The 24,872-nt window shown below is 38.4% G+C and overlaps 1 protein-coding gene across 1 annotated transcript in view; it reads left to right on the top strand.

Moving 5' to 3' along the window:
* The first annotated feature begins 1,479 nt into the window (after nucleotides 1–1,479).
* bmpr1aa (bone morphogenetic protein receptor, type IAa) overlaps nucleotides 1,480–24,872 on the top strand; it is a 51,010-nt gene continuing 27,617 nt past the window's right edge. Inside the window, exons 1-2 of the mRNA XM_067480697.1 lie at nucleotides 1,480–1,695; nucleotides 16,567–16,668. The gene's annotated coding sequence lies outside the window, so the exon portion shown is untranslated. The remainder of the gene's footprint in view (nucleotides 1,696–16,566; nucleotides 16,669–24,872) is intronic.

Raw genomic sequence — 24,872 nt, 5'->3', positions numbered from 1 at the left:
AAGTTATTTCTAGCCCACTTTAAACATTTCTTAACATATTTTATGGGTTATAGAGTGTAGATTGATGGAGAAGTTGCCATTGATTACATTTGAAAATAAATGTATAACAGTGAAAGCTCAGAAAGGGAATGGTTGTGAAAACTTTCCAAAGCAACTGCACTTGCACACTCATGCATACTGTATTTCATCCAAACTAATCACATAATATCAACATTTTATTCAAACATTGTCCTCTTTCTTAAATTAGCTACCAACAGTGTAAAGTTGTTTCAGCGTTCACCAAATCTAGGAATTTGTAATGTATGTTCCGAAAAATGACTAACTTTAGTCATTTTACAAGAAACGCTCCTTCTGTCCTCTGTGTCATATGAAACATTCACACAAAGTTCCTCTTTCAGTCCTGATTTCAAATAATAACGTTTCTGTAACTGTGACACACAGATCAGGAGGATACATTTTGCAATGTATCCCTAGATTATGTTTCCAATGGATTCAGAGGTGTCAGAGGTTCATTTACTGCATTTTCTGCCAAAATCCAAGTGCAAGAACTTGCCTAACAACTCAACTACAAAACTACAAATACTTCAAAGTACCGACTGTTCTAAAATGTACTTTAAGTCCCAGGGTAGCCGTAAAGCAGGGATTTCTAATAGACACTAGTGATCTTGAAAAAAATACTAACAAACCTTTCTTCTGTTGATTAATTGGGCCTTTAGTTAGTAGCAAATAAATATCAAATGTTTGGTTAAAGACACTAGAAAAACTGATTTTAACCACTTTATGCAAAACATATTGAGTCACCACTACTGGGAGCAGCAGCAGTACCAGTAGTACTAGTAATACTAGAAGTAGCATTAGTAGTATTAGTAGTAGTAACAGACACCAGAGGGCGCCTAAGTCACTTTTAGAGTTCATTTTAAATAAAAGCCCTGACGGTTGTAGGACTAATGGAAGCAGAGAGAAGGAGAGCTCTCACTCTGCCCCCGTATCCGAACACCAATAACAAACTCAGTCAAAGCTCAGTTGCAACTTAACATAAATAAAAAGATAAAAAGTGCAATAACTCATCAAACCAGGTTTTGGCGGTTCTCTGCTTGATTCTGTACATAGATTAGAGTTCACAAAATCTTGACTTCATGTCATCAATTGCATAGCTACATAGTATCACGGTTTAGTGATAACGGCTTAGTATCATTGATAGTCAAGCAAGTGATAGTAAAGTATCGAAATCACAGTTTATATAATTTGTTTTTGTCATTGTTTCTTTTACTACAGTAAGGCTATTTTAGGACATAGAGTGCATTTTAAATCATGTACTTACTGCTTAACCTTGAGTGGTGTATTTGAAGTGCTTCTTTTTAGGCATGTACTTGCACAAAACAAGAAAGCAAACTGAAAACGAGCGCATGCGTGTCACTCAGCACCGCCCCCGGAAGAGCTACAGAGTGGTCGCTCGCCTCGGTCACTGACGATCTGCGTGTGGTTGGTATTTGCTCCATCACCGAGCGGCCCGAACCATAGTGCGACTAAGCGGGGACCCGAGGAGTAACGTTACCGCAGCGGAATGAACCTACGCTTTTTACGCTGTTATTCGTGTGGGAATTTGGAGGCGAAGGACTACGATGTAATAGCCTGAAAGGGCCACCACGTCCAGCGGAGTAATTAAAGAACGGAGGAGGAAAGGACGGCAGAAAGGTAAACCAGAATCAACCTGGAAGTTCGCTTCCAACCTGTGGGTCTGAAACCCACTGTTAGGCGTCGTCTACTCACTGGAGTAAACGCAGTGTCTGGCGTAGAATGTGTTTATGATTTAGGTTATCGAGTTTGAAATACCCGCTACCTTGGTGTCTATACTCTGTGGCTCTCTTAAATATCATGTTTGCATAATAAATATGTGTGTTTGGGTTGTGGTAATGGACGACTGAAAAAAAAACTTGGACCAAGTTCGGCGAACTGATTTTTGTGTGTGTGTGTGTGTGTGTGTGTGACTGTGTTGACGCCAGGAACTAGACGGTTCCTTCTGGCTGCTGTCGTGGAAAAAAGTTTGTTTGACCGCCGCCGCTGCAGTGCTGAGTTGGTGTGTTTGTTTGTTCGATCACAAAATGTACTACGAACACACAGACCGGCCACAGATATGTGAATTAGACAGATTTTTACTGGTAGGAAACTCTTTTCTGCTTTTTAGTTTGGGTTTGATAGCGATATTTACGGTTGAACGCTTGTTAGCCACATTCCTGTTAGCTTATGATAAAATGGAGCTCTACAGCGTTAGTTTGAGATTTAAAATGCACTGAAGTTTTAACATGTAACGTTACTACAAAACGTTATATTATTCTATTGAGCCAAATCAATTTATATCCGTTCATAACGAACACTGGTGCTTTTCTTGTTAAGTCACGGTCGATGGTGTATGCTAGCTAACGTTTAAACTCGGGTTAGCCTCTTTCGCTCTGCTAACTTTTGGATTTCTTGCTTTGTTGGTACATTTTAAAGATTTAAAGATTTCTTTTGATCCTTCGTCAGTGTGGCGTTTCATCAGGTTGTTTCCGTCATTTAACTGCTTGTAGGTCAGAGTCTGGCTAACTCAGACTGAAGCCATATGAGTGTGATTGTCTCCTCTAATAAGGTGTCAGAACGTGATTTAATGATTTTCAATTCTAATCCCTTGTATCCAGTTTACGAACCTGTGTCGGTTACTTACTGGAGGAATTTATCTCCAACTACTTGAACTATACTCGAGTGCAAATTTAAGGCATTTTATACAACATTCTATTTCTTTTTTCTAAGACCTGCTCTTCTTGTTGCTTCACTACATTTACCTTGTAGCCTAGCTTTAATGACAAATGTTTGCATCAAAACAGCCTCGTTGCAGAATAAATGCAACCTAACTGTATATACATTACAATTCCTGTTAGGGACCTGGTTATAAAATCAGTAGCCAACTATTTTGTCATTATGTTGTTTAATATGCTAAATATTTCATGATTCCAGCTTCTCAGCTGTGAGGTTTTGCTACTTTAATAATTTTTTTTATCCTTTCTGCTTTAATATACTTTAATATAATTCTTAGAAATATTTTTAATGTCAATTAGTTATACAACTGTTTCCTTTCAAAGACGGTGTACTGCATGTATATATTTACAGATTCCAAGTATATTGTAGATACAGTGAAGGTTTTTGGTGTTTTGTTGTTTCTCTTTAAAATGTGTGAAAAGTCGTGTCAAGGCCTTTATGTAATTTATTTCAGAGAGAGAGGGGGAGAAAAGGAGAGGGAGATGATCTGGTTTTAATTACTCCATACAACCAATGGAAATAATTATTTAGATCTCTAAAAGATTTAGCAGAATGGTCTTTGGCTATATCAGTTGCAAGTTAATTGAAGAGTTTTGGCTAATTGTAATTTTAATCCCAAACATCTACTGCTATTACTTATCTTAATAAGTGTCTTACAACCAATTTAATTATTGTCTAGATTTAGTTCAATCTTGTGTTTGGATTTTAGGATTGGTGCTGCTCTGTGGATATGGAGACTAAACTTGTTTCCTGAATATTTTTCTCAAGCAGAAGGGTGAGAAACTAAACCGCCCACACCTAAACAAGCAGTTGTCTCTGATTAGGAACCAAATTATGTCTATCAGCTAGTTAAGATTTCAGTGAGTGTCTCTGTTAAAGTTGATAAATGTGAGGTTTCTTTTCATAACTTCAGCCTTAATAAAAATAACCTGTGTAAGTGCATTCTGGCTCAGTGTAAACAGTAACATGTTTGTCTGCTGGTGGTAGGCACAGTAGTATTTCTACTTCTGTTTGATGGTGATCATTTCTCTGGCTGCTCATCGTACATTAACTCATGTAATGTACCGAAATACAAGTTTAAATTGCTTATAACCTGACTGGATCATTTTCTTTTATAGGCACATAAACCTTAACAAGTGATTTTGGACAAATGTATTTCTACCTTATCCACAGATGTATTATTTGAGCCTCTGCCTTGTCTGTAGGTTCTGCCACACATTAAACTCATGTGGTCTCACCTTTTCCTTGTGAGAAACCTGTGTTCAGCATCAGTTTTTTAAAAAGCATTGGATTTCAACACAGTCAGAAATTATAAGTTATAAAACTCCTGCGGAGGTGCTGACCCTGTGGTCTGTGGACAACTGCCTTACCAACTGAGATGCTACAGTCATGCCCAAAAAATTGGCACCCTTGCAATTCTGTCAGAAAATACAACCCTTCTCTCAGAAAATTGTTCAAATTGCAAATTGTCTTATAGTCACATGCTTATTGTTTTTGTTTGCACTGGAACACCACAAAAAAAAACCTCAAGAAAAGTCAAACTTTTGGCCCCCTTAACTTAATATTTCGTTGCACCAACTTTGTGGAAAAAAAGAACTGAAATCAATCGCCTCCTGTTACCATGAAAGAATTTCTTACACCTCTCTACTGGAATTTTGGACCACTCTCCTTTTGCAAAGTGCTCCAGGTCATACAGATTTGAAGGATGCCTTCTCCCAACTGGTGTTTTGAGATCTCTCCACAGGTGTTCTATGGGATTCAGATCTGGACTCATTGCTGGCCATTTCAGAACTCTCAGCGCTTTGTTTGGAACCATTTCTGAGTGCTTTTTTAAGGGTGTTTTGGGTCATTGTCCTGCTGGAAGACCCATGACCTCTGTCGGAGATGCACTGACCACTACGTTGCGCCCCAAAATTCTTTGGTAATCATCAGATTTCATGATACCGTTCACACAGTCAAGGCATCCAGTACCAGAAGCAGCAAAGCAACCCTAAAACATCTTTGACCTTCACCCTTGTTTGACTGTAGGACTGTGTTCTTTTCTTTGAAGGCCTCATTTCTTTTTCTGTAAACGTTATGTCCTTTAGCAAAAAGCTCTACTTTTGTCTCATGTTTTCACAGTATGTTCTACCAGAAGCATTGTGGTTTTGTCACATAAGTTTTGGCAAACTACAGTCTTGCTTTTTTTATTCCTTTGTGTAAGCAGTGGGGTCCTCCTGGGTCTCCTACCATAGCTTCACTTTTCATTCAGATGGTAACGGATAGTGCGAGCTGAAACTGTTGTACCCTGTGTCTGCAGATCAGCTTGAATTTGTTTGGAAGTTAATCAGGGTTCTTTATCCATCATTCAGACAATCCTTCGTTGTAATTCTTTATTAATTTTGCTCTTCTGTCCACGTCCAGGAATGTTAGCTACAGCACCATGGGCTGTAAACCTCTTGATGATATTGCGCACAGTCGACACAGGAACATTAAGATCTCTGGAGATGGACTTGTAGCCTGAGAATTCCCATGGTTTTTCCCAAATTTTTTCTCCACAGACACCTTTTTATACTTCTTTCTTTTCTCCATGCTCGGTGTGACACAGAAAACTGACAGAATTGCCAGGGTGCCAATATTTTTGGCCAGGACTCTACAATGTGCACTGTGATTCTGTTTGCAAAATAACAGTAACCTTACTGTTTGACAACAGTAAGGTTAGACTGACACAACTACACAATGGTGCATAGCAGCAACACCTCATGGGAAACAATCAATTTATTACCTGTTTTTAATACCGCTCTTATTTCCCAGGCTCTTATCTACTGCGCAGTTGCCGAAGAATTGAAATGGTTATTTCAAAAACTGTTAATCAAAAACTGTTAATTTTGACAAGTGGTTTTTTATTTTGTACCTTTTTAAAATAAACTCTGCACTCCTGTACTTGTGCAGTCCTTTGCCTCTTCCTTTCTCCCCATAATGGATATGAAGAAGGGGAGCAGAAGTTATTAGTGGGAGGGAGGTGTTACAAATCAAAATCAAGTATTATCCATATGCCAGACAGCTGTACATTCCTCAGCCGAGCCCAGGATCTGTGTTACAGAAATAAGTATGATTGATAGTGTGCTGGTAGACCACAACAACAATGAGGGAGTGGGGGATGTTTAAGGTATTGTTTATTGTGACGGACTGTGCAGCTCAGTACAGATTAACTCTATATTTAAGTTTCTCCTCCTTCATTTCATTCCTCCTGTTTTTGGGAATTGATACATTATAACAAGTGGCTGCAATAATTATTCTCATTATCACTTCATCTGACAATAATTTCCTTGAATAACTGACCAGTTGTTTGGTTTAGAACTACAAAAGCAAAATGGTCAGTATATTTGATTACATTTGGAGAATTGTATTGTTACCTCTAAATGCTTTTTGTAAATTTTGTCTATTGGAAACCAAATAAGAAACGATGCACAGTTCTAGATTGGCTTATAAAACACAAGTTCCTAATGGTGTCTTGATGTTTTAATTTGTCTGAAACCAAAAGTTTTTCATTTTGCTAGATACGGAAAAATCTCAAAATGGTAGAAAAGCAGAAGAAAGAAATATCCCATGGAATATTTAGATATGACAGTAGTTGCTATATAATTTTCTGTCAATAGACTAATTGCAACCAAATTGTTTTAGCTGGAAACACACTGCTCTGATTAGTGCTTCTAATCTAACATGACAATGACTAGAATTAATGTTGAAAAAGCCATTTTAAATTGTCATGTAGTATTTGTTTTATTTTTCAGCCCTTAAATGGCACAAATTCAGGTCTCAGGATACACTCAGGATACACAGTGGCACAGAAAGTTAGTACTTTTCTCTTTGTACAGGTTTCTGCAGGAGGTCGCACATTAACTACCTGTCACATCATTGTGTCACTAGCACTAATTTTGCATTTAGATGCAAATACAAAGATGTTTGAAGGACAGAGAAAGGTTAAAAGACAACTCCTCACACCATCAGTCTTAATGGGGGACAGTCTTCATGTTATCGCCCTCTAATTGTGGGTGATTGGTCTGTGTTTTCACTCACTCTGTATTCTGTGTGTGTTGTTTGTAGTTGCTGAACTAAAAAAAAAGTATATTATTTAAAAAAAATTATATATATAATTTAAAAAAAAATTATAGGCTGAACAGTTATTTGAGAAAGCATCTGTAGGTGAATCAGTAATGACAATTGTTTGTTAAAGCCCTAATTCTGATCATTAGGGAATCTTCTTTTAAAAGGAGCCTTGTGGTATTTTCGTGAAAACAAACAAAAATATTTATGATTTACCAGCAATGTTACTCCATTGATTTATAGCAAGAAGTCATCCATACTGTGTGTCATGTTATTTATTTGTGAATGACATTACAAATTGAACAGGCTTTACTGTCATTCCTTATGTATTTCACACTCCAGCTTAAAGAAATATGTAAAATCTGAAGGGAAGCAACAAGCTATCAATATGTACTTCTGCTGCAGGTTTTCTCTGTTGTCAACGCCATTTTAAAGTTCTTTTCTCTTAACATTTCACACTACGTTTTCTTCTTTTCCTCCTATTTGTTTATTGGTTCTTTATTAGAACCAGCTCTAGAAATAACTCAATATATATTTAAAAAAAAAGACACCTCATTTTAGGCTTTATGACTGTTATGTGACTATATACACACTTTCTGTGTGGGTATCTTGCTCAGAAGCGATTCACAAAAACAAATCTTTCTTTCTGCAGCCCTGAGGTACAACGTCTCTATTTTTCTTTTTTTACAGCCGTTTCTTTTTTCCCACTTCTTTTCTTGCCTTCTCTCCATTCCTCTTTTCAGCTTCTCGCTGGCCTGCTCGGTATATTTCTTCTCAGTTTTCTCTCTCCTGGGAGTGATTCCCGTCTTGGAGACTGAGCTGGGGATCTCTCTCTTTCCTCTGCTCTATTTCTATACTCTCTTCCTTTTTTTTTGCACCCCGTCTTTTCTTCCCTCCTCAACCTCTCCCTCTCTCGGAGTGTGTTTCCAGTCTCGCAGGCCAAAGATCAGATTACTCAGGGAGTCTCGAAGGCTCTCTGGCAAGGTGGCAGTGGAGGAGGTGGAGGGAGGTATAGAAAGAAGGAGGGAGGAGGTAGGGAAGGAGATCAAGTTTCACATCTCCAGCGCTCTGCCTCGCCTCCCTCCTCCTCCTCGTCTTCACCCAGGCGGCTCGGAGACAGAGTGGCTGTTCTGGGGAGGAAAACATGCAATCCACCCCTCTCCTCCTCCTCCTCCTCCTCCTCCTCCTCCTCTATGTCCATACGTCCAGGCTCTCTGCTGCAGCATGGCAGGTAAATGGCAACTGAGCATACAGAGGGACAATTCTTCACCTCCTCCCCCTCCTTCACCTCTCCCTCTATCCCTGTAGATATTTAATATCCCAAGTGTTTTCATTTTCCTGGATTTGTGGCAAAGGTAAAACCGCTTCATTCAGGTTTCAGTTTCTGACGATCGAACTTAGGCTCAGAAATCCGTAAACATGTCTGTGGACAAAAACGCTGCGATAGTGGTTCTACTTGAAGTTTATGTGGCTATAGTGGTTTCAGCAGCCGTGGTAGTAATGTTTGCTTTGGAGTTTTGTTTGTGGAATATTTTAATCTGAATAATTTTCAACTGGTGCAGTGTCAGTCATTAGAACAGTTTTAAAGCAGTTTTCGGTTCAACTGACCTTTATTTTCAGTATCAATTAATCTTGCAGATTATGGGTCAGATCTGTGAAAACCATTAATTACAGTACAGGCAATGCCTTAAACATTCTTGTTTTTTTCTGACCATCAGAGCCAAAGTCATAAATATTGGATCAACTAAAGTAACAGATTCTTACATTTGAGCAGTTGGACGCTGAATGTTTTGCTTGAAAAACAAGTAAAAGGTTAATTTCAGGATCCAGTTACATTAACTTTTACAGATCCAAATCGCAATAAAAAATTGGTAATGTTATAGGGTATCTGCTGGATCCCTTAAATGCTTAAGTCTTCAGTTATATTTTGAGAATTTAAGGCTATAAACTGTTGGATTTTATATTATGGAAGGTCTTAAATTTCAAGTGCAGACTAATTAGAATATATTTTCTATTGGCTGAATAAGTCCAATACGTGGTTTTGCAAACTCAGCTAGCTCAAAATTCAATTCACAAAAGTTAAAATGAAGCTTATGTTCATTGTTTACAATTTCCAGTTCACCGTCTCAGAAAACAGTACTAGTTGACACTCAAACTGTCTGACATTACCCTCAAAAAGGATGAGGAAGAGCTGGCAGCTGAGTTGTTGACGCATGTCAAGTTCATGTTCAGTCTGCCTTTTAACGACGCAGACAGTCAACTGTTTATCAGAAAAAACGAGCTGCGTTCTTCTGGCCTGTTCATGCATAGCACTGGCCATCACACGTTCTGCAGTGTGACTGTTGTGCATAAACACATTGTGAAGACAGTGCTGAGAGCCCAAGTTGAAATGGTTGCTTATTCTGCACAATGCAGGTTTTTTTTCATTTTGTGCAACAACGCAAGGATTGCGTAGTTGAGTGAAAAAATAGCAGTAACAATTTCTTTTTGCATGTAATTGAACAAAACAAGATGTTTCTTGATGTGCTCAGCTCATCAAAATATCATCAAATAATTTTTTATGTTTAATTTTGTTAGATGAAGCCCTAAGTTCTTAGTTTCCAAACGATCAAAACTTAAACGATCAGAAGTCCCATTGAGAAGACATTAATGCTAAATGTCTTGCTCACAGAAATCACCAGGCCTCTGTAACATAGTTTTACTCCAGTTCCTACAGTTTTGTTCAAGTCACGCTTAACGACAGTAATTTTAATATTCTCGTCCTGCATTTTAATTTTTACAGCCCAACAGTTCTTTCTGCTCCCCTCGCTGCCCTGACTTCAGTTCAAGGTCGAATTTGTCTTCATTCGCCGTCTCCATCGGCTCCAGTTGTCCTTTGATGGTATTGATCTCCCCTTTAAATACACCCAGCCCATCCCAGTGAATAATTCAGATGGCCTCACCACAGTGGCAGCAGAACGTCGGACAGAAAACCTTTTTCTAATGGAGGAAGTGGGGATGGCGTCTGTCTGGGCTGCACACACTATTTAAAGTTAAACCTGGTTGTTGTTGTGTTTTTGTTGGTTTGTTTTAAATGCATTGAAAATGTGGTCTTTTTGCACGTGTTATTTTTGTGTAGTCATGTGACAGCAGCAAACTTAACTCAAGTGTTTAAAAGTCTGAAGGGTTCATGAAACTACACTTAAATAGAGTTCATAACAGTGTTTTTTCTTTCAATCAAAACTAAACCACACCAAAGAACAATGGCTTATAGTTAAGAACTCGAGCTGGGTTTGGGCTGCAGTTGTGTGCTGTTTGTCTCCTGGGTGGTAGCATGGTCTCAGCAAAACACTGTTAAGAAAAACTTTAAATGTCCTGTAGCCTGTAGATGTGATTTTCATCAAGACTGAGCAGAAACTCTGTATTGTGCAAAAAATAAAAAATAAAACAACATTCTTCACAATCAAACACATAGCTTTGTCAAGGTAAGTGGGTGTTTTACCTCCAAATCCAGCGGAACTAAAATTGAACTGGACCTCAACATGGAGGTTGCCATTCCCTCAGTCCTCCTGGGTGTTTCGTCCTCATTCTTTGGGGGGGGATTTACTTTTCCTATCTCACTAATCCTCCTGCCTGATGTGCGCAGTGATCGCTCTGAAGTAATCGTGAACCCTGATCTCTGGCCTGACCCATGACTCCTCTTGCCTGATCCCATTGCTCTGAGCCCCTGTTCCCCTCCCCACTAACAGAGCTGTTTACTCCCCGCATGGAGGAAATTTATTGCGATTTGTTCATAATAAACTGTCTCAGATATACCTATAGATGTAAAGGATTATTTGTGTCTTAAGTGCCCCAGCCATCGACCTTCTATTCATTCCCACCTTGATTTGGTTGAGATATTTTGCAACAATAGTTTCTTGCTAATTGTAATTCTTTTTAATTGTAAAAATATCCTTTTAGTTAAGTTTTTTTGTGTGTCTTAAACACAACAACTGAACTATCAGAGGAGACTTGAAACAAATGAGCTTAAGGAAATTTTATCTTTTAAGAAACACTGTTGGTGTTATTTAACAACCGTCATTTGAACTGCATGAGGATGGTTCTCAGGCCAAACTTTACACAGAAGCCATGTTGAAACATTTGTCCTGCAAACAGACCTGACTGCTGAATTTTCCCACTCTGCCTGTGTGGCTGTGAATGCAGCGCCACTCTGCCCCTCCCTGTCTCCTGTCTGGTCTTTAATTTCAATTAGCTCTGGCTGCTCCTTGACTTTGATGGCATTAATCTCTCCTCCAAGCCACTAAACTGGTCCCTGTACTCTTGTCTTTCTCTTTTGGTTTTGTGAAAGCTGCCTGCTTTAACTTCCCCTTTTATCCAGTATTCAGCCCCTGTTCAGTCAACCAACGAACTCCCAACACATGGAGGACATGGGGTCTACTAGGCTGCAGAACATTCAGTTATGCTAGCAAGTCAATAACATTATTGACAAATACCACAAATATTTATGCTAACAATTTTCTCTTGCTATACTAGATGGAAACTAAAACACTGAAGAGGAAATAATGAGCTTCATTATGCTCTTTATTTCCTCCTTTATTTTATCTTTTAGAGTTTTTTTCCAGTTTCATCCCTGTACATTGTCTTGTGTAAGATAATGTAAAATATCTTCCAGAAATGAGAGCTGGACTTAATCAGATTCAAATTCAGATATTTCACAAACATAAAACTCTTAAAGTTCCAAAAATGAATTTATGTGGATACAAACTTCTGTTTTTCTTTGGCACTTTTGTTTATCCAGTCTGGATATTAACCTGGTCTTACAATACATTTGTAATAGTCTAAAACACCCTGCTGTTAGCTTGGAGGTATTCAGCATTTTCAGCATCTTTCATAAATTCTTAAGGTTTTTGGACACCTTGACATTTCAGTTTTAAGTAAATTTATATTTAATGTACAGTGACATAAAACAATAAAAGGCTTCATTCCTACCAGCTCACAAGACAAGTGGATCCTTTGTGGATTAGATTACTGTAAGTAAAAAGTCGCTCTTGTAGTAATGTTAACACAAAGGTGATCAGTGAAAGTTTGTTTCTGTTGATTAGTTTTGACTTCAAAATACCAGTTACCACTGCTGATAAGCTCGGGTTTGGGCATCACAACTGCAGAATATGAGCTGGTGTTTGTCACTCTTAGCTTGTATTAGAGTGGATGTTTACCTTCACAGTCTGCATTCCTTTGCCTGTCTGCATACTTTACGTACTGGGGACTGGTTTCACAGCTTTCCTGTCAGACTGTGGTTTCACATGTTGATCTGACACCCCGCACCAATGCTGGAGTTAAACAGTCATTCAGTTCAGATCAGTTTTATGCTTCAAAACAGATGTGGATCTCCAATAATGTAGCTGCTGCATGCTGCCAAAAATAATACTTTTCTGTACCAGAGACACTAGAGCCATAAACATGGGAAAAATTAACCTGGAAGTAACCTAACCTTACCTGGTAAACATCTGGATGTGTAAACTTATTAATAAACCTTTACGTGACAACAAAATATGAATTTTGCATTAGTTTTTGCACAAATATGCATATGTTGAATGACTGTTAGTTGACAGTTGTGAAATGTGATCAGAAGTCTACTGTTTTCTTAGGGCTGGTTTTTCCTATTGTGAAATTAGCTACAGTATATGTTGCAGTCGCTTGTTTACGAATCACTTGTATAATAGAATAATGTTGAATTTGTATCTTCCATATTAAAGTTACCAGTTCATAAGCTGTTTCTCTTCACAAGATTAAGGTGAACAACAGAAAAGTGTAGATTTAAAAAAAAAAAAAAAGTGAACAGTTGATGTAGAAAAAGTGGAAATGTCCACTACATATGAAATTGGTGTATAGTACCAAGGTTTCATTCTGTTTCCCCATGCTTCTCTTACACTGTTGAGTATTCTTTAAATAGCTGGTTGCTCTGTTTCTGTGTGTAAACAGCCCAGAGTGACATTACTGCAGCTGCCACCAAAGCAGCAACACAGTACAGACACTCCTCCTCTGACTAAAGGACAGGCTGCAGTGCACTATTTTTTTTTTTTTTTTTTATATTTTCTTGCAGCATTTGAAACCTCAATGCGCAGCTTGATACTACAGTTTCATATGGAGAGCTGGTTCCAATTTGAAAAATATACAAAATGAAACCTCGATTCCTTAAGAACCGTGTTCAGTTAGCAGGATCAGAATTTATATCTAAATTCATAAAATTGAAATGATACAAACGATACAAACCCCACTTGATACTATGTATTCTTACCGAACTATGGTTGGGTATTATTTTTAAATGTGTCATTTTCTTCAAAAAGTATATTTTTAAATTCAGTTTACAATTTCAAAAAATTTAAACTCTTCTTTAAATTAAACAAGCTTCAACAAGAGAATTTAAATCTTTCTTCTTTAAAAGTAATTCACTAATAGGTGCAGACATTTCAGTCTATCATAACTACTACAAGTGCAGATCGATTTATTAAGCTTCCTGTGCCAGTCTTCCCTGTTTATGTAATGTGTGTATATTTCAATAAAACAATTTTTCTTCTGATAAAACCTTTTTTTTTTTCCAGTTGCTGTTTCTACTCAGCTGTTAGAATTCATCTAACTTAACAAAGTTGGACAGAAAGCAGAGCTGTGCTTTATTTCAGTTCATCCTCATGTGGGAGAGCAGGATCTGTTTTTCCCTCAATCTTTCTTTTTCTTGGCACTGCCTTTCCTTCCAGAAATGTGTGTGTGTGTGTGTTGGACAGAGAGGCAGCAGCTGTTTTTTTTTAAACCAGCCTTGTGACCGCTCTCATTCCCTGTCGTCCTCGGACATCTATTTTCTCCTTGTCTGTTCTATAATAACTCAGCGACTGAATCCCCACCGCTGTCACATGTATACACACACACGCACACTGTGAAGCTGCTGGTCAACCAATCATCACAGTTTTCCACACGGTCATGAGTATTTTTCCCAGCTGAGTGTGTTAGTTTTGGCAGCAGCAGGGTAGTGCAGCATGTAGCTCAAGGAGGCAGGTTCAGACCCTACACGCCCTGAAGAAAAGTTGCAGCTCACTACTGATCCCAAGCTTTGACCTCTGGGGAGCTATTTGACCATATCTGTCTGTACAAAAGTTACACTGAATGCCGTGTGCCAGCAACTTGTTCACTCGTAATTACATTTAAAATAAACAAATGTAGTTGTTTCAGCTGTAACAGGTGCAGTGGTAAAAGTAGTATATTCTATGTAGTATATTGTATGGTAATTGTTGTAGTATATTCTATGGTAATAGGTTTTTACCTTTTTAAAGGGTAACTTCCCACAGATGTAGCAGCTGTTGGTGTTGTTTTGTGTTGTTTGGTTACAGCTAGTTCTTTGTGTGGCTTACAGTATTTTCAATAGATGATGTGAAGTGGATGTTGAGTAGTCTGTGTTTGGACTTTCTCTCATAATTCTGAAAAGTGTCACCACAGGTAAGTCATTAGAGGAGTGTTGCCTTCCCTTTGCCCAATGAGGAGTAGTAGTAGGTTCTACAATATAATAGTAGTACCATGTACAGTGTAAATGTTCTAGTAGTTTAAGTGGTATCCGCTTTTCTGTTATTGTGGTGGTATAAAAGTAGTAGACTTTTGGCTGTAGTAGTTTATGTGGTCATATATTTAGTAGTAGTAACAGCTGTGGACTTGGATTTCCAATAAAGAGTATGGCTCGTCTACATGTGTAGCAGTCTTAGGTTTCTGGTGTCACAAGTTAAACGCTTCACTTGTATTATGGTAGTTTGTGTGCTGTGTGACAACTTTTCATTCTGCAGTATCTCCGTAGACTCTATAAACACCAGCTGTGGTTTGACTGTCCTCTCTGCTCACGGGGTGTGAATATTAACTCACTCTTCTGACGTTGGCCTCCTTCCCTAAATAAAGGCTCCTTTGAGGAGCTCTGAGATGTCAAATAAAAAGACGTCTGTGTTGGAGGGGCCAAGGAGGAGGCTCTCACTGTCAGCCACACTGCTCCACTTATCTTCTCCCAAACAGAAACAAGCCACAGACCAACTCACATCAACACTGATCTAATGATGGAGCAGACCTGTGTGCAGCAGTGTTTAAAATAGTTGTGATGATCATTCAGGGGGATTAGTGCACTTGAGACAATGCAAGAAGTCTTTAAGGGTGCTGAATAATTCCTAAAGGGGTCATAGCAATTTTCATTGGTAAATGGAGCTCATTTTGTGGTCCCCAATAAGGTATCATTGGTCAGCATAATGTGTTCAATTTTAAGATGTCCTCAGTCTTTGATTTCAGGTAAACCACAGAGTGGGTCATGTATTTTTATTATTTTTTTGTTGTTGTTGTTGTTGTGCTACCCCTGTAAACTTAACCATAACTTCATGAAGTATCAAGAATGTGGATCTCTTTATCCTTTTCAATTATCTTATTAATGCAGTACACATCAGCTGTCTGAAAACTCTTTAGTGGCCTTCAGCAACATTCACAAACATGAGCTGTAGCTACTACTCTCCTTTCGGCTTATCCCGTGAGTTCAGGGTCGCCACAGCGGATCATTGTCCGCATGTTGATTTGGCACAGTTTTTACGCCGGATGCCCTTCCTGACACAACCCTCCCCAATTTCTACCGGGCTTGGGTTGGGCTTGAGCTGGCACTGCACAGCTGGGGAGGGGAATGGGCTGTTAGGCGTTCAGTGTCTTGCCCAGGGACACTTCGACATTTAGCCAGGGCCGGGGATCGAATCACTCGCCCTGTGGTCCGTAAGCAACCGCCTTTACCTAAACATGAGCTGTAGCTACCAGTCAAATTTACACTGTCGATGTGGCAAAATATATGTGTTAAGTGTAGAAAATATCCATGGTGTAGCTTCACATTTTGATAACGGTTTTTAATAACCATTTAGCACTGATCAATGCTATAATGGAAAAATTAGTCAACAAATGCATGGATACAGTTTTTAAACATCTCCCCTTTTAAAAGACAAAACTCTGCTGCAGTTGAAAAATGCTGCCTTTTTCCACAAGTAAATTTCTATATTAAACTGCGGTTAACTGTGATGGTTACGTTTTTTTTTCTTCCAATGAATAAAACACACTACTGCATTAAAAGGATTTTAAATGGCACCACTTAGATAATTTGTAACTTAAACCAGACTCATGATTTCAATTAAGTGTGAGGAGAGTTGGTCTCAAAGGTTGCTGTCTTTCACTATGACATAGGCTACTTTAGTAGTAATAACCATATTGTCAATAACCACTACCTGCAGGTATCTTTGTACCAGTGGATGAAGTAAGGGATCATCTGCTTTTTTACTGAAAACTGTAACAACGAAAAATTCTCAAATTGGTTTTCTGGGAACAACGTTCACATCCGCAGCCTGCAAATTTGAATCTGCACTTTCAAGGCCTTTTATGTCCCTATGTCGCCTGTTCTTGATCAAGGTTTTATTTACTATGGTGTTCAGCCAAAAAACGACAATAAGAACTGTTTCTTCTTGCTGTGGCTTATTGTTAGAGGTTCCTGTTATGTTGTGTAGTTAACATATTCTAAAAGTATATGCATACCTAATTGTTTTATGAATAGAAAGTTTTTTTTAACATGAATTGCATACACACTAAATTGGGTGTAAGTGTTGGAGTTTTTTGTCTGACAAGCATTGAATTAATAAGTAGTTGATTTCCATTCCTTAGGTTGGTGATGTTGGTCTGAGCTGATGAGCTTCCTCTGCGTCATGACTACAATTCCCATGAAGCCATGCACAAACACTATTGTACTATGGAGCCACCAGTCAGGTATGGAAACACACACAGTTTTAGGTCAGTTCCCTGCAGCCAGCGTGTAACGTCTGCAGATTGTCTGTTGTGCTCACATGAGAGGTTTTTTTTTTTTTTTTTTTTTTTTGCTCTGTTGCTCTGCGAAAACAAACAGTTTTTCATGTAAAGGCACCAGTGATAACGCTCTAAAAGTTTATTATCCAATCCCCTTCCCTTTTCTGCTCTTTTTAGATTAACCCTTGACCCCTAGAGCTAAAGTAACTGCTGGCCATTCGGGAAAAACTTGGTGGTTTTTAATTGCAGTCTGTGATTGGGTCATTTGAACTGTCATCTTGTTTGATTAATAACCACAGAGCAGGAGAGCAGGAAGAGCACTGATTACACTGTGCCTGAAGGCTGATCTTGGATGTGTGTGTGTGTGTGTGTGTGTGTGTGTGTGTGTGTGTGTGTGGGAGTGATATAGGTGAAGTAATGTCATGCAGAGGGTATGAAAGTGTTTCTTTAAAATGCACTTTAAAACACAGTCACACAAATAGGTGGTGTGGATTGATGTCTGTCTGTACAGGGTAAAGTTATGTCTTGAACTGAGTAAATATTGTGTTTGTGTGTGCTTTAGCTTTTGACATTTCTGACCTGCTTAGTTACTGAGGATTGTCCTGGATGGATTTTCATTTCTTGGAGTTGAGGAGTTACATCCTGTGATGACTAAAATGCCCTCCCAGCCAGCCCACTGGTGAACTCTTCTGTTGAAGTCTTTTTCAACAAAACAAAAATGTTATCCGTCTCAAAATACAGTACCTCCATTAAAAGCAGTAAAGTAATAAAAGCTTATTATAGTTAAAGTTAAAATTACATGATTTAAAAAGTCAACATTTTGACTTTTCAAGTCAGTATTATGACGTAAGGTGTCAACATTCTGTCATTGTTAAAAATTGTGAGATGAATATTCAAATTCTTAGTAGGTGAATATTAATATGGAAAAATTCTAAATTTTGACAAATCTATAAAATGTCCACATTTTGAGATTCAAAATTATAAGGTAAATTTTACTTTTATAATATACAACATCAAAATTCATACATGGGAAGTCAGAATTGATAACTTAAAAATTAACCTTATTTTGCAATTATGAAATTAAAAGTTATGTGATTATTTTGACTTGTTTTAAATAATTATAAGTAAATAAGTTTAAAGTTTGACTTACAGCTGATTTTCTTTATTTTTTTCTGCCAGGCAAAAGTCTTCCGTAACAGTAGGATTCAGTGAGTCAGATTAATGATGAAAATGCAATGCTGCTGTAAATAAAAGCCTGTTTTTATTGTTGAATAATCAGTCTAAAACCCAGTGATGATGGATTTAATAATTTATTGTTTTATAATATGAGAGAATGGTGCTGGTACTTTATCTTTCTGTTGTTTCGTTGGCAGTTTTTTCTAAACAGTTTAACCTTGAGTTTTCCAGATGTACGTTCACTATGTGTTGAAGCGAGACTGATTTCTGCCTTTGCTTCAGGATGAGGTGACTCCGGTGTCTGAGTTTCCAAGCTTGCTGACAGACCTTCTAACAGAGCCGACCAGTCTGCAGCACAAAATCACTCCCATATGTCCCTCAGCAGCCCTGCCCCCGCATCCCTGCACGCTTCACTCACACCCTGTAGTCCAGCTCGGTCTCAAGTAAAACCTGGCTTACTGACTGTTTTGCTTTTGTGTTGTTGTTGTTCTTGTATGTTGTTTTTGTTTTGTCAGTTTTTTTTTAGACTGAATACGTAAGAGAATCCAAAGAAATATAATACAATGATTACCACTTTATTTTGATATGACAGCCAAGTAAAAGAGTATATTTTTTTTTTAATAGGAATGTATTTGCACAGTATACTATAAATAAGATAGTGTTTAGCTAATAAGGTCCACGAGTACAATTACACACACACAGCTCTCTCTCTCTCTCTCTCTCTATATCTATATCTATATATATATATATATCTATATATATATATATATATATATATATATATATATATATATATATATATATATATATATATATATATATATATATATACACACACACACACACACACATATATATATATATATATATATATATATATATATATATATATATATATATATATATATATATATATACACACACACACATATATATACACACACACATATATATATACACACACACAAACACACACAGTCTTGCAGGAAAAAAAACTAGATTTGCACACCAAAACAGGCTTTAGTAGTAGTCATATTTATAATAATTCAGTGTCTGACTCATGGGTTGGTTTGATGTATTAAGTTGTCAAGAGATGAGCAGCAGTAATTTAAAGAAAAAAAAATCCCCCACCCCCACCAAACACCCCCCCTTGGAATCTGTGTGTGTGTTTGTGTGCGTGTGTGTGTGTGTGTAGTCTGCTGTTTATCACAAACTCTGAGGCCTGTCATGAATTCCTCACCCTCCTGACTGGTTGAGTCACTGACAAACCTTCTGTCACAACTTAAACAGACCTAAATGAAGACCTAAGAATTAAAAAGTGATGTGATTTTAATAGAATGCTATCGGTGTTTGTTGGAGTAGTTGGTTCAGTATTTTACATTTTTAGATTTCCTAGGATTTCAAAAGGCAACTGTGGCGCAGGAAGGTATAGCGGTTGTCCACCAATCCCCCAAAAGCAAAGCACTGAACCCCGACTTGATTGCTCCCAGTGATTGTTAGTCAGCTGCATAGCAGCCCCCCCTCGGTGTATAATGGAGTATGAGATGCCATTTGGCTTATTACAAGTCACTGTATCATTTATTGATTTTGATGCACTTTTTTAAATGGGGGAAAAAAAACTTATAATGGTGATTTAAGCATCAAGATCATTTGGCTTCCAGGTTGCTCAATGCAGATGTCTGGTTTTAAAATAGAAATGTAAACTCTAAGGTGGAGGTATATCTTAAAAGATGTGGTCATGGCAGGGAGGGACTACTGAAAGAATATTTGCACGTTACATGCCAGGACTAAAGATCAGGTGATCTCTGCCCCAGAAGGGTGTCCTCTTCTGTCTGTTGGAGAGTCTTCCAACTTTTTATGGAGGTGAAGCATGAAAAAGTTTTACACACTTCTGTTCTTACTATAAGATGTTCCATAAAGCATCAGAGTTTTGACTCAGGTCAGCCTACACTTGATTATAGCCCTGGCTGCAAAACCCACTTTGCTTGTTGTGGTCTCCCATCAGATGCCATTCTTCCTGTCTGGACTTGTCACTCCATCTCTGTGCTTTTCAGCAGATGTTTTTTTAGCATGTCGGTGTGCAAAGTCTGCAGCAATATCTGCTGGAAACTAGGGCTGAAACCTTTACAGTCTTTGAGTCATTTACCATTTATCTTACTAAATAATCTTTAAAAATGTCAGGTGACAGTATAGTTCAAGACTGCATCTTTCTTTCTATTTTTTTTTTCCTTTTTTTGGACAGTTGTTCAAAACCACTGCCAACCAAAAGTATTCTGTTTAAAAAAAAAAGTACAACATGAAATTTTAATATTTCTGATTCGGAATCATACTTTTTCCCATTTATATCCCGCTTTTTTTCTAACTGCCCCTAAACAACCCACTATTTCAAGTTTTTTGATTGACTGAGCACACCTGATGCAAATAGTAAGCAATGGGTTAGGCAGAGACAGACAGTAGGCAAACAAACAGGGCAGGGGTGCAGTCTGTAGTGCGTCTCACAGCAGTGTAGGTGGGTGAGTGTGTGCATAAATGGGAGGATACAGTCCATTTATCAGTCTCACTGCTTGTGCAAAGAGGCTGTTCAGCATCCCTTCAGGAGCGGGATATGCGCAACAACAATTTTGCTGGCAGTCTTAACAATCCTGTTGAGCTGCTGTTGGTCCTGGGCCCTGCAGTTGTCAAACCAGGCCATGCAGCTGTATGTCAGGATGTTTTCGATGGTGCCCCTGTAAAATGTGATGAGGTAAGGTGTAGGAAGTCCTGCCTTTCTGAGGACTTTGAGAGATGGAGAGGCTTTTGTGCTCTTTTGATTACTTGCTAGGTTGTGGGATCTGCACCACACTGCGAGCTGTTCCACATCCATTCTATGCGCAGACTCATCGTCAGGAATGAAACCAACAAATTTTTTCGAAGCACACCTGGCAGCCTCACCTTTTCCAGCAGCTGCTATGGAATGACAGTGTTCTTTCTCTCCAGATGTGACGGAGTGGGGTGGAGATGGCATCCTCTGTGGATCTTTTTCCCCTATATGCAAATTGTGCAGAGTTCAGATTAGTTGGAAGACTGACTTAATAGGTTTCAGAACTAGCCGCTCCAGAAATTTAGCCGCAATTGGTGTCAGGACCAGAGGGTGAAAAAAATGTAGGCAGGCTGGGTTTGAGTTCTTTGAGACTGGAATAATGGTGGCGCTTTTAAGGCAAGTGGGCACAAATGCCTGCCTGAGTGATGTGTTAAAGATGTCTGCAAAAACACCCTTCAGTTGTTCTGCACAGTCCTTTAAAACACGTCCAGGGATGTTATCCAGTCCTGCTGCTTTGCGTGGATTGATGCTGGAGAAGGCCTTTCTTACTTCAGCTGTCGACAGGTGGAGTACCTGGTCGCTGAGTGATAGCAGGAGCATCTGTTGTAGAAGTTGTTGAAGACCACTGGTATAGACTGCTTGACTCGGCATATTTTCGACGAAGAGGGTTTGTAGTCAGTCATGTTTTGAAAGCCCTGCCACAGACGGTGTGGATCTTTATCGCACAAGAAGTGGCTGTTCAGTTTTTGTCCAAATAGATTATCTAGAAGATAAGACTTTAAGTTCATAACTTTATATTTTTACTAAAGCATCTGTTCTTCCCACTGTGATCTGTTATATTTCTCCTTTCTGTAGAGAGAAACACACTCAGACAAACACACAGGACCACCTATATCGTTGTGTCCTACATGGCCGACTCTGTGGCCTGGCTGCAGTTTCTAAGTGACACGGTGGATGAAACCATCCGGGCTCCCTTCATCGAGTTCAGTCTCTGGCAAGACCACCCAAACACATACACAGGGCCAATGTTCTGTCTGCTATGACAACAGTTATATTTTATAGTTTTGTGCTTTTGTGTCTCTGGGGAGAATTCAGGTCTCTCTAGTTTCGACTCCTTTATACTGGGATCAGACCAGTGCAGCCTTCTCGTGGCTGCTGCAGGAGCTTAGGCAGAAAATTACATTTTGAAAATGGTAAGAACCCCACAGAATCAGTTTGCTGTGCAGATGCTGCATAGACTATGCTTTGTTAAAACAGTTGACTGGAGGGAACTCCTCCAGCTGAGTGTGAGGAGGGTGGGGAACTTTACAGGAAAGTGTCTGATTGTAGCAGTTGTTTTACAGAGAGGATGCTATCGGAGCTGTGGTTTCCTGCATTGTCGAGCTGTGTGTGTATGTGTGTGTTGGGGTGCATTTTCCATTACCTTTGTTCCCACGTTCCAGTAAGAGTTGGGGGAAGGAAAAAGAGTGATAAGGGGAAGGGCTGGAAGATGTGGCCAGTAACAGTAAACAAAACACAACATTAAAAGTGCCAACGATTGTATTACCCTTTCTACTGAAGCTAAGTATCATCTATGTTTAATTGTGTTTTGATGTGTTATTGAGCCCCAAAAAGCAACATCAGCCATGCTGTCATAAATCACTGGCGCCCTTTCATGAGCCACAGTTTTATTGGAATAACCACTTATAAAATAGAACCAGTGCTGTCATTGACACCATCACAGTGACATGTATCTTCCTTACTGGTCAGTAATTATTAAAACATATTTGGTATTTTTTAATGAAGACGCAAAACAGCATTCAGCATGTTCTTACTATTGGGATCTTTTTAATGAATGGCATAAAGGCATATATTTTGTTTTTATGCTGTATAACTGTTGTTCCAAACCAAAAAAACTATACACCTACAGTAGTGACGACTTGGTGTTTAGAGCTGCTTTTACACCTTCCCTCTGCATGCTGCATAAAACTGTTTTCTGTTTTGGAAAATATTTGAGTACTGAGCCATTAATTAACTTTAATTTGATTTTCTCCAAAATGATACAAAATAAAAAACAATTTTTGTTAAAATGTTGCTTTTATTACAGTTCAAAACCAAAATTAATTTACTTGTTGTTGTTATTATTATTGTTGTTGTTGTTGTTGTTGAATCAATATTTGCTCAATATTTTCTTGATTTATTAGTTGTATATGAAAATGAGCAAAAACTAATTCTGTTGATCAGAGCAGCAGTCAGTAGGAGAGATTACTCGTTTAACTGGGAGGGTTGTTTCAGGTACCTTCCAGTCCTGATTTTGATTTATGATCATAATGTTTCTTTTATGGTCAGAGTATGTTTGTTTTATGACTGAGCTGTAAGACAAAGGCAGCACTGTGCTAATGATTGATGGACCTGTTTCTATGGAGATTGGAGTGATTAAAAACACCTTTAGGGTCTGAACCATGTTGTACCGGTTTATTACTTTATTACTTTGTGGCCAGGCTCATCATCTGTCTCATGGACTGCGTTTACATGCACTTAAGTAACCCAGCTATAGTCAGATTTCTGGACTCTTGTTGTAAACAGAAAGCCGGTTACTGTTATCAAGGATCAAAGAAACCTGATTTCCCCAGGTCAATTTCTTCTGGGGAAGACTGATTCCTGTGTAATGTAATCAGCTTTTTACATGTGCACATGTGTGGGACAAACGTCTGTAGATGGAGGGAGTACTGCAGTGGAGTATTTGGGTGAAGGTAGAGATTGTTCCACTGAGCAACTAAAATTTAAACTAACACAAGGTGACCTGTGGGAGTGTTAAAAAAAAAAAAAACTGAAAACGTCAGGAAGCAGAATCTTCTATTGCTATAGTTAAGCATGCCATACGTTTAATGTTTATAAGAAACAGGTTTGCTGATCTGCAGCGTGTGTGTATATATAGGTTTACAGTAACCAAGTTACTACAGTGCTTGTAAACTAGGGTTGTGCGGTATTGACAAAATTATATCTGGATATTTTCTTAGATCTTATCAATGTTATCAGAGTGGAAGCTATTGGCAAAAGGTGAAACTGGTGTTCGTGGTGTTCCTACGCTCTCCAATCATCCTAAATGTCGACCTTATCCTGCTTACTTTGAGGAATTAATTGACTGCAGAGTGTTGGTAAACTACAAACATCTTCTGAATCGATGTAAAGCTATCAGTTTTATCCCAGTTAAGCTATTCAAGTCAGCTGGTGAATATTCCAGTATTTTTTTTTTTTTTTAGATCGCAATATATATCGTAGATTCCGCATATTCCTTGCAGTGATTTGCAGATTGTAAATAAAGCTAGTTTTCATGGTGTGTTCAACGGTAACAGATTGCAGCTTTATAAAGTCAACCTCCATGTGAATGAGAATGAGTATCAAGTATTTAGATTTAATTACTTGCTGACGCTCATATTTAAACTTTTTTGCCTCTACAATGACTTGCTAGAAAATACAATGATCAGTCCATCAGATACTGAGTGCATTTACATGGCCTTTAGTAACCAGGGTACAGTCCGCTTTCTGGGTAAAGGTTTAAGTCTCACGTAAATGGAGAGGTTTCCCCAGGTAGAGGTAGAGAAGTCCGGGAGAAAACTTAATTAACACAAAGTGCCTCATATAAGTGACTTTCCCATGTAATTTAGATTTTTATTCAGATAGTTCCTATTGTGTTCCCCCCCCTTTTTTTTTTTTTTCCTTTTCTCTCATTCTCCTGTGACACGAACTCGCACACTTAAGCCACATTCAGACATGCACTAGACTATCAGAATATTTCCGGGCTATCTGGATTATCTCCATCCCAGCTTATTTGTGAATAGAAGAGGTAATACTCTGGAGGATTCAACATGCATATTGATGACGTCCATTTCCTTTTTGTGAACTTGTGATTTGTGAACTTTTGTCTGTAAGGGCAGATCTGGAAATGGTTAAACAAATAGAAGGAATGAGGAATTCAGCTCAATAAGTTTCACTTTTCTGTTATTTTGTCATTTTAAAAATCATTCTCTAAATGTTGTCATTAACAAACTACTAAACTGTAGAAGAAGAATATTCGAAATAAATCTATGGAATAAATAAAGGATGTAGCCTAAGATGCAGGGAGGAAGAGGCCTGCAGCGCTGCTCACCGTGGCTCGGGTTGTTCTGGGTATTCTTATGCTAATACATTGCTGGAGATGAGGTGCAGAGCA

Source organism: Channa argus, chromosome 1, assembly GCF_033026475.1.
Source record: "Channa argus isolate prfri chromosome 1, Channa argus male v1.0, whole genome shotgun sequence".
Lineage (NCBI taxonomy): Eukaryota > Metazoa > Chordata > Actinopteri > Anabantiformes > Channidae > Channa > Channa argus.
The sequence above is the reverse complement of the archived record's forward strand: the minus strand, read 5'-3'. Positions and strand labels throughout refer to the sequence as shown.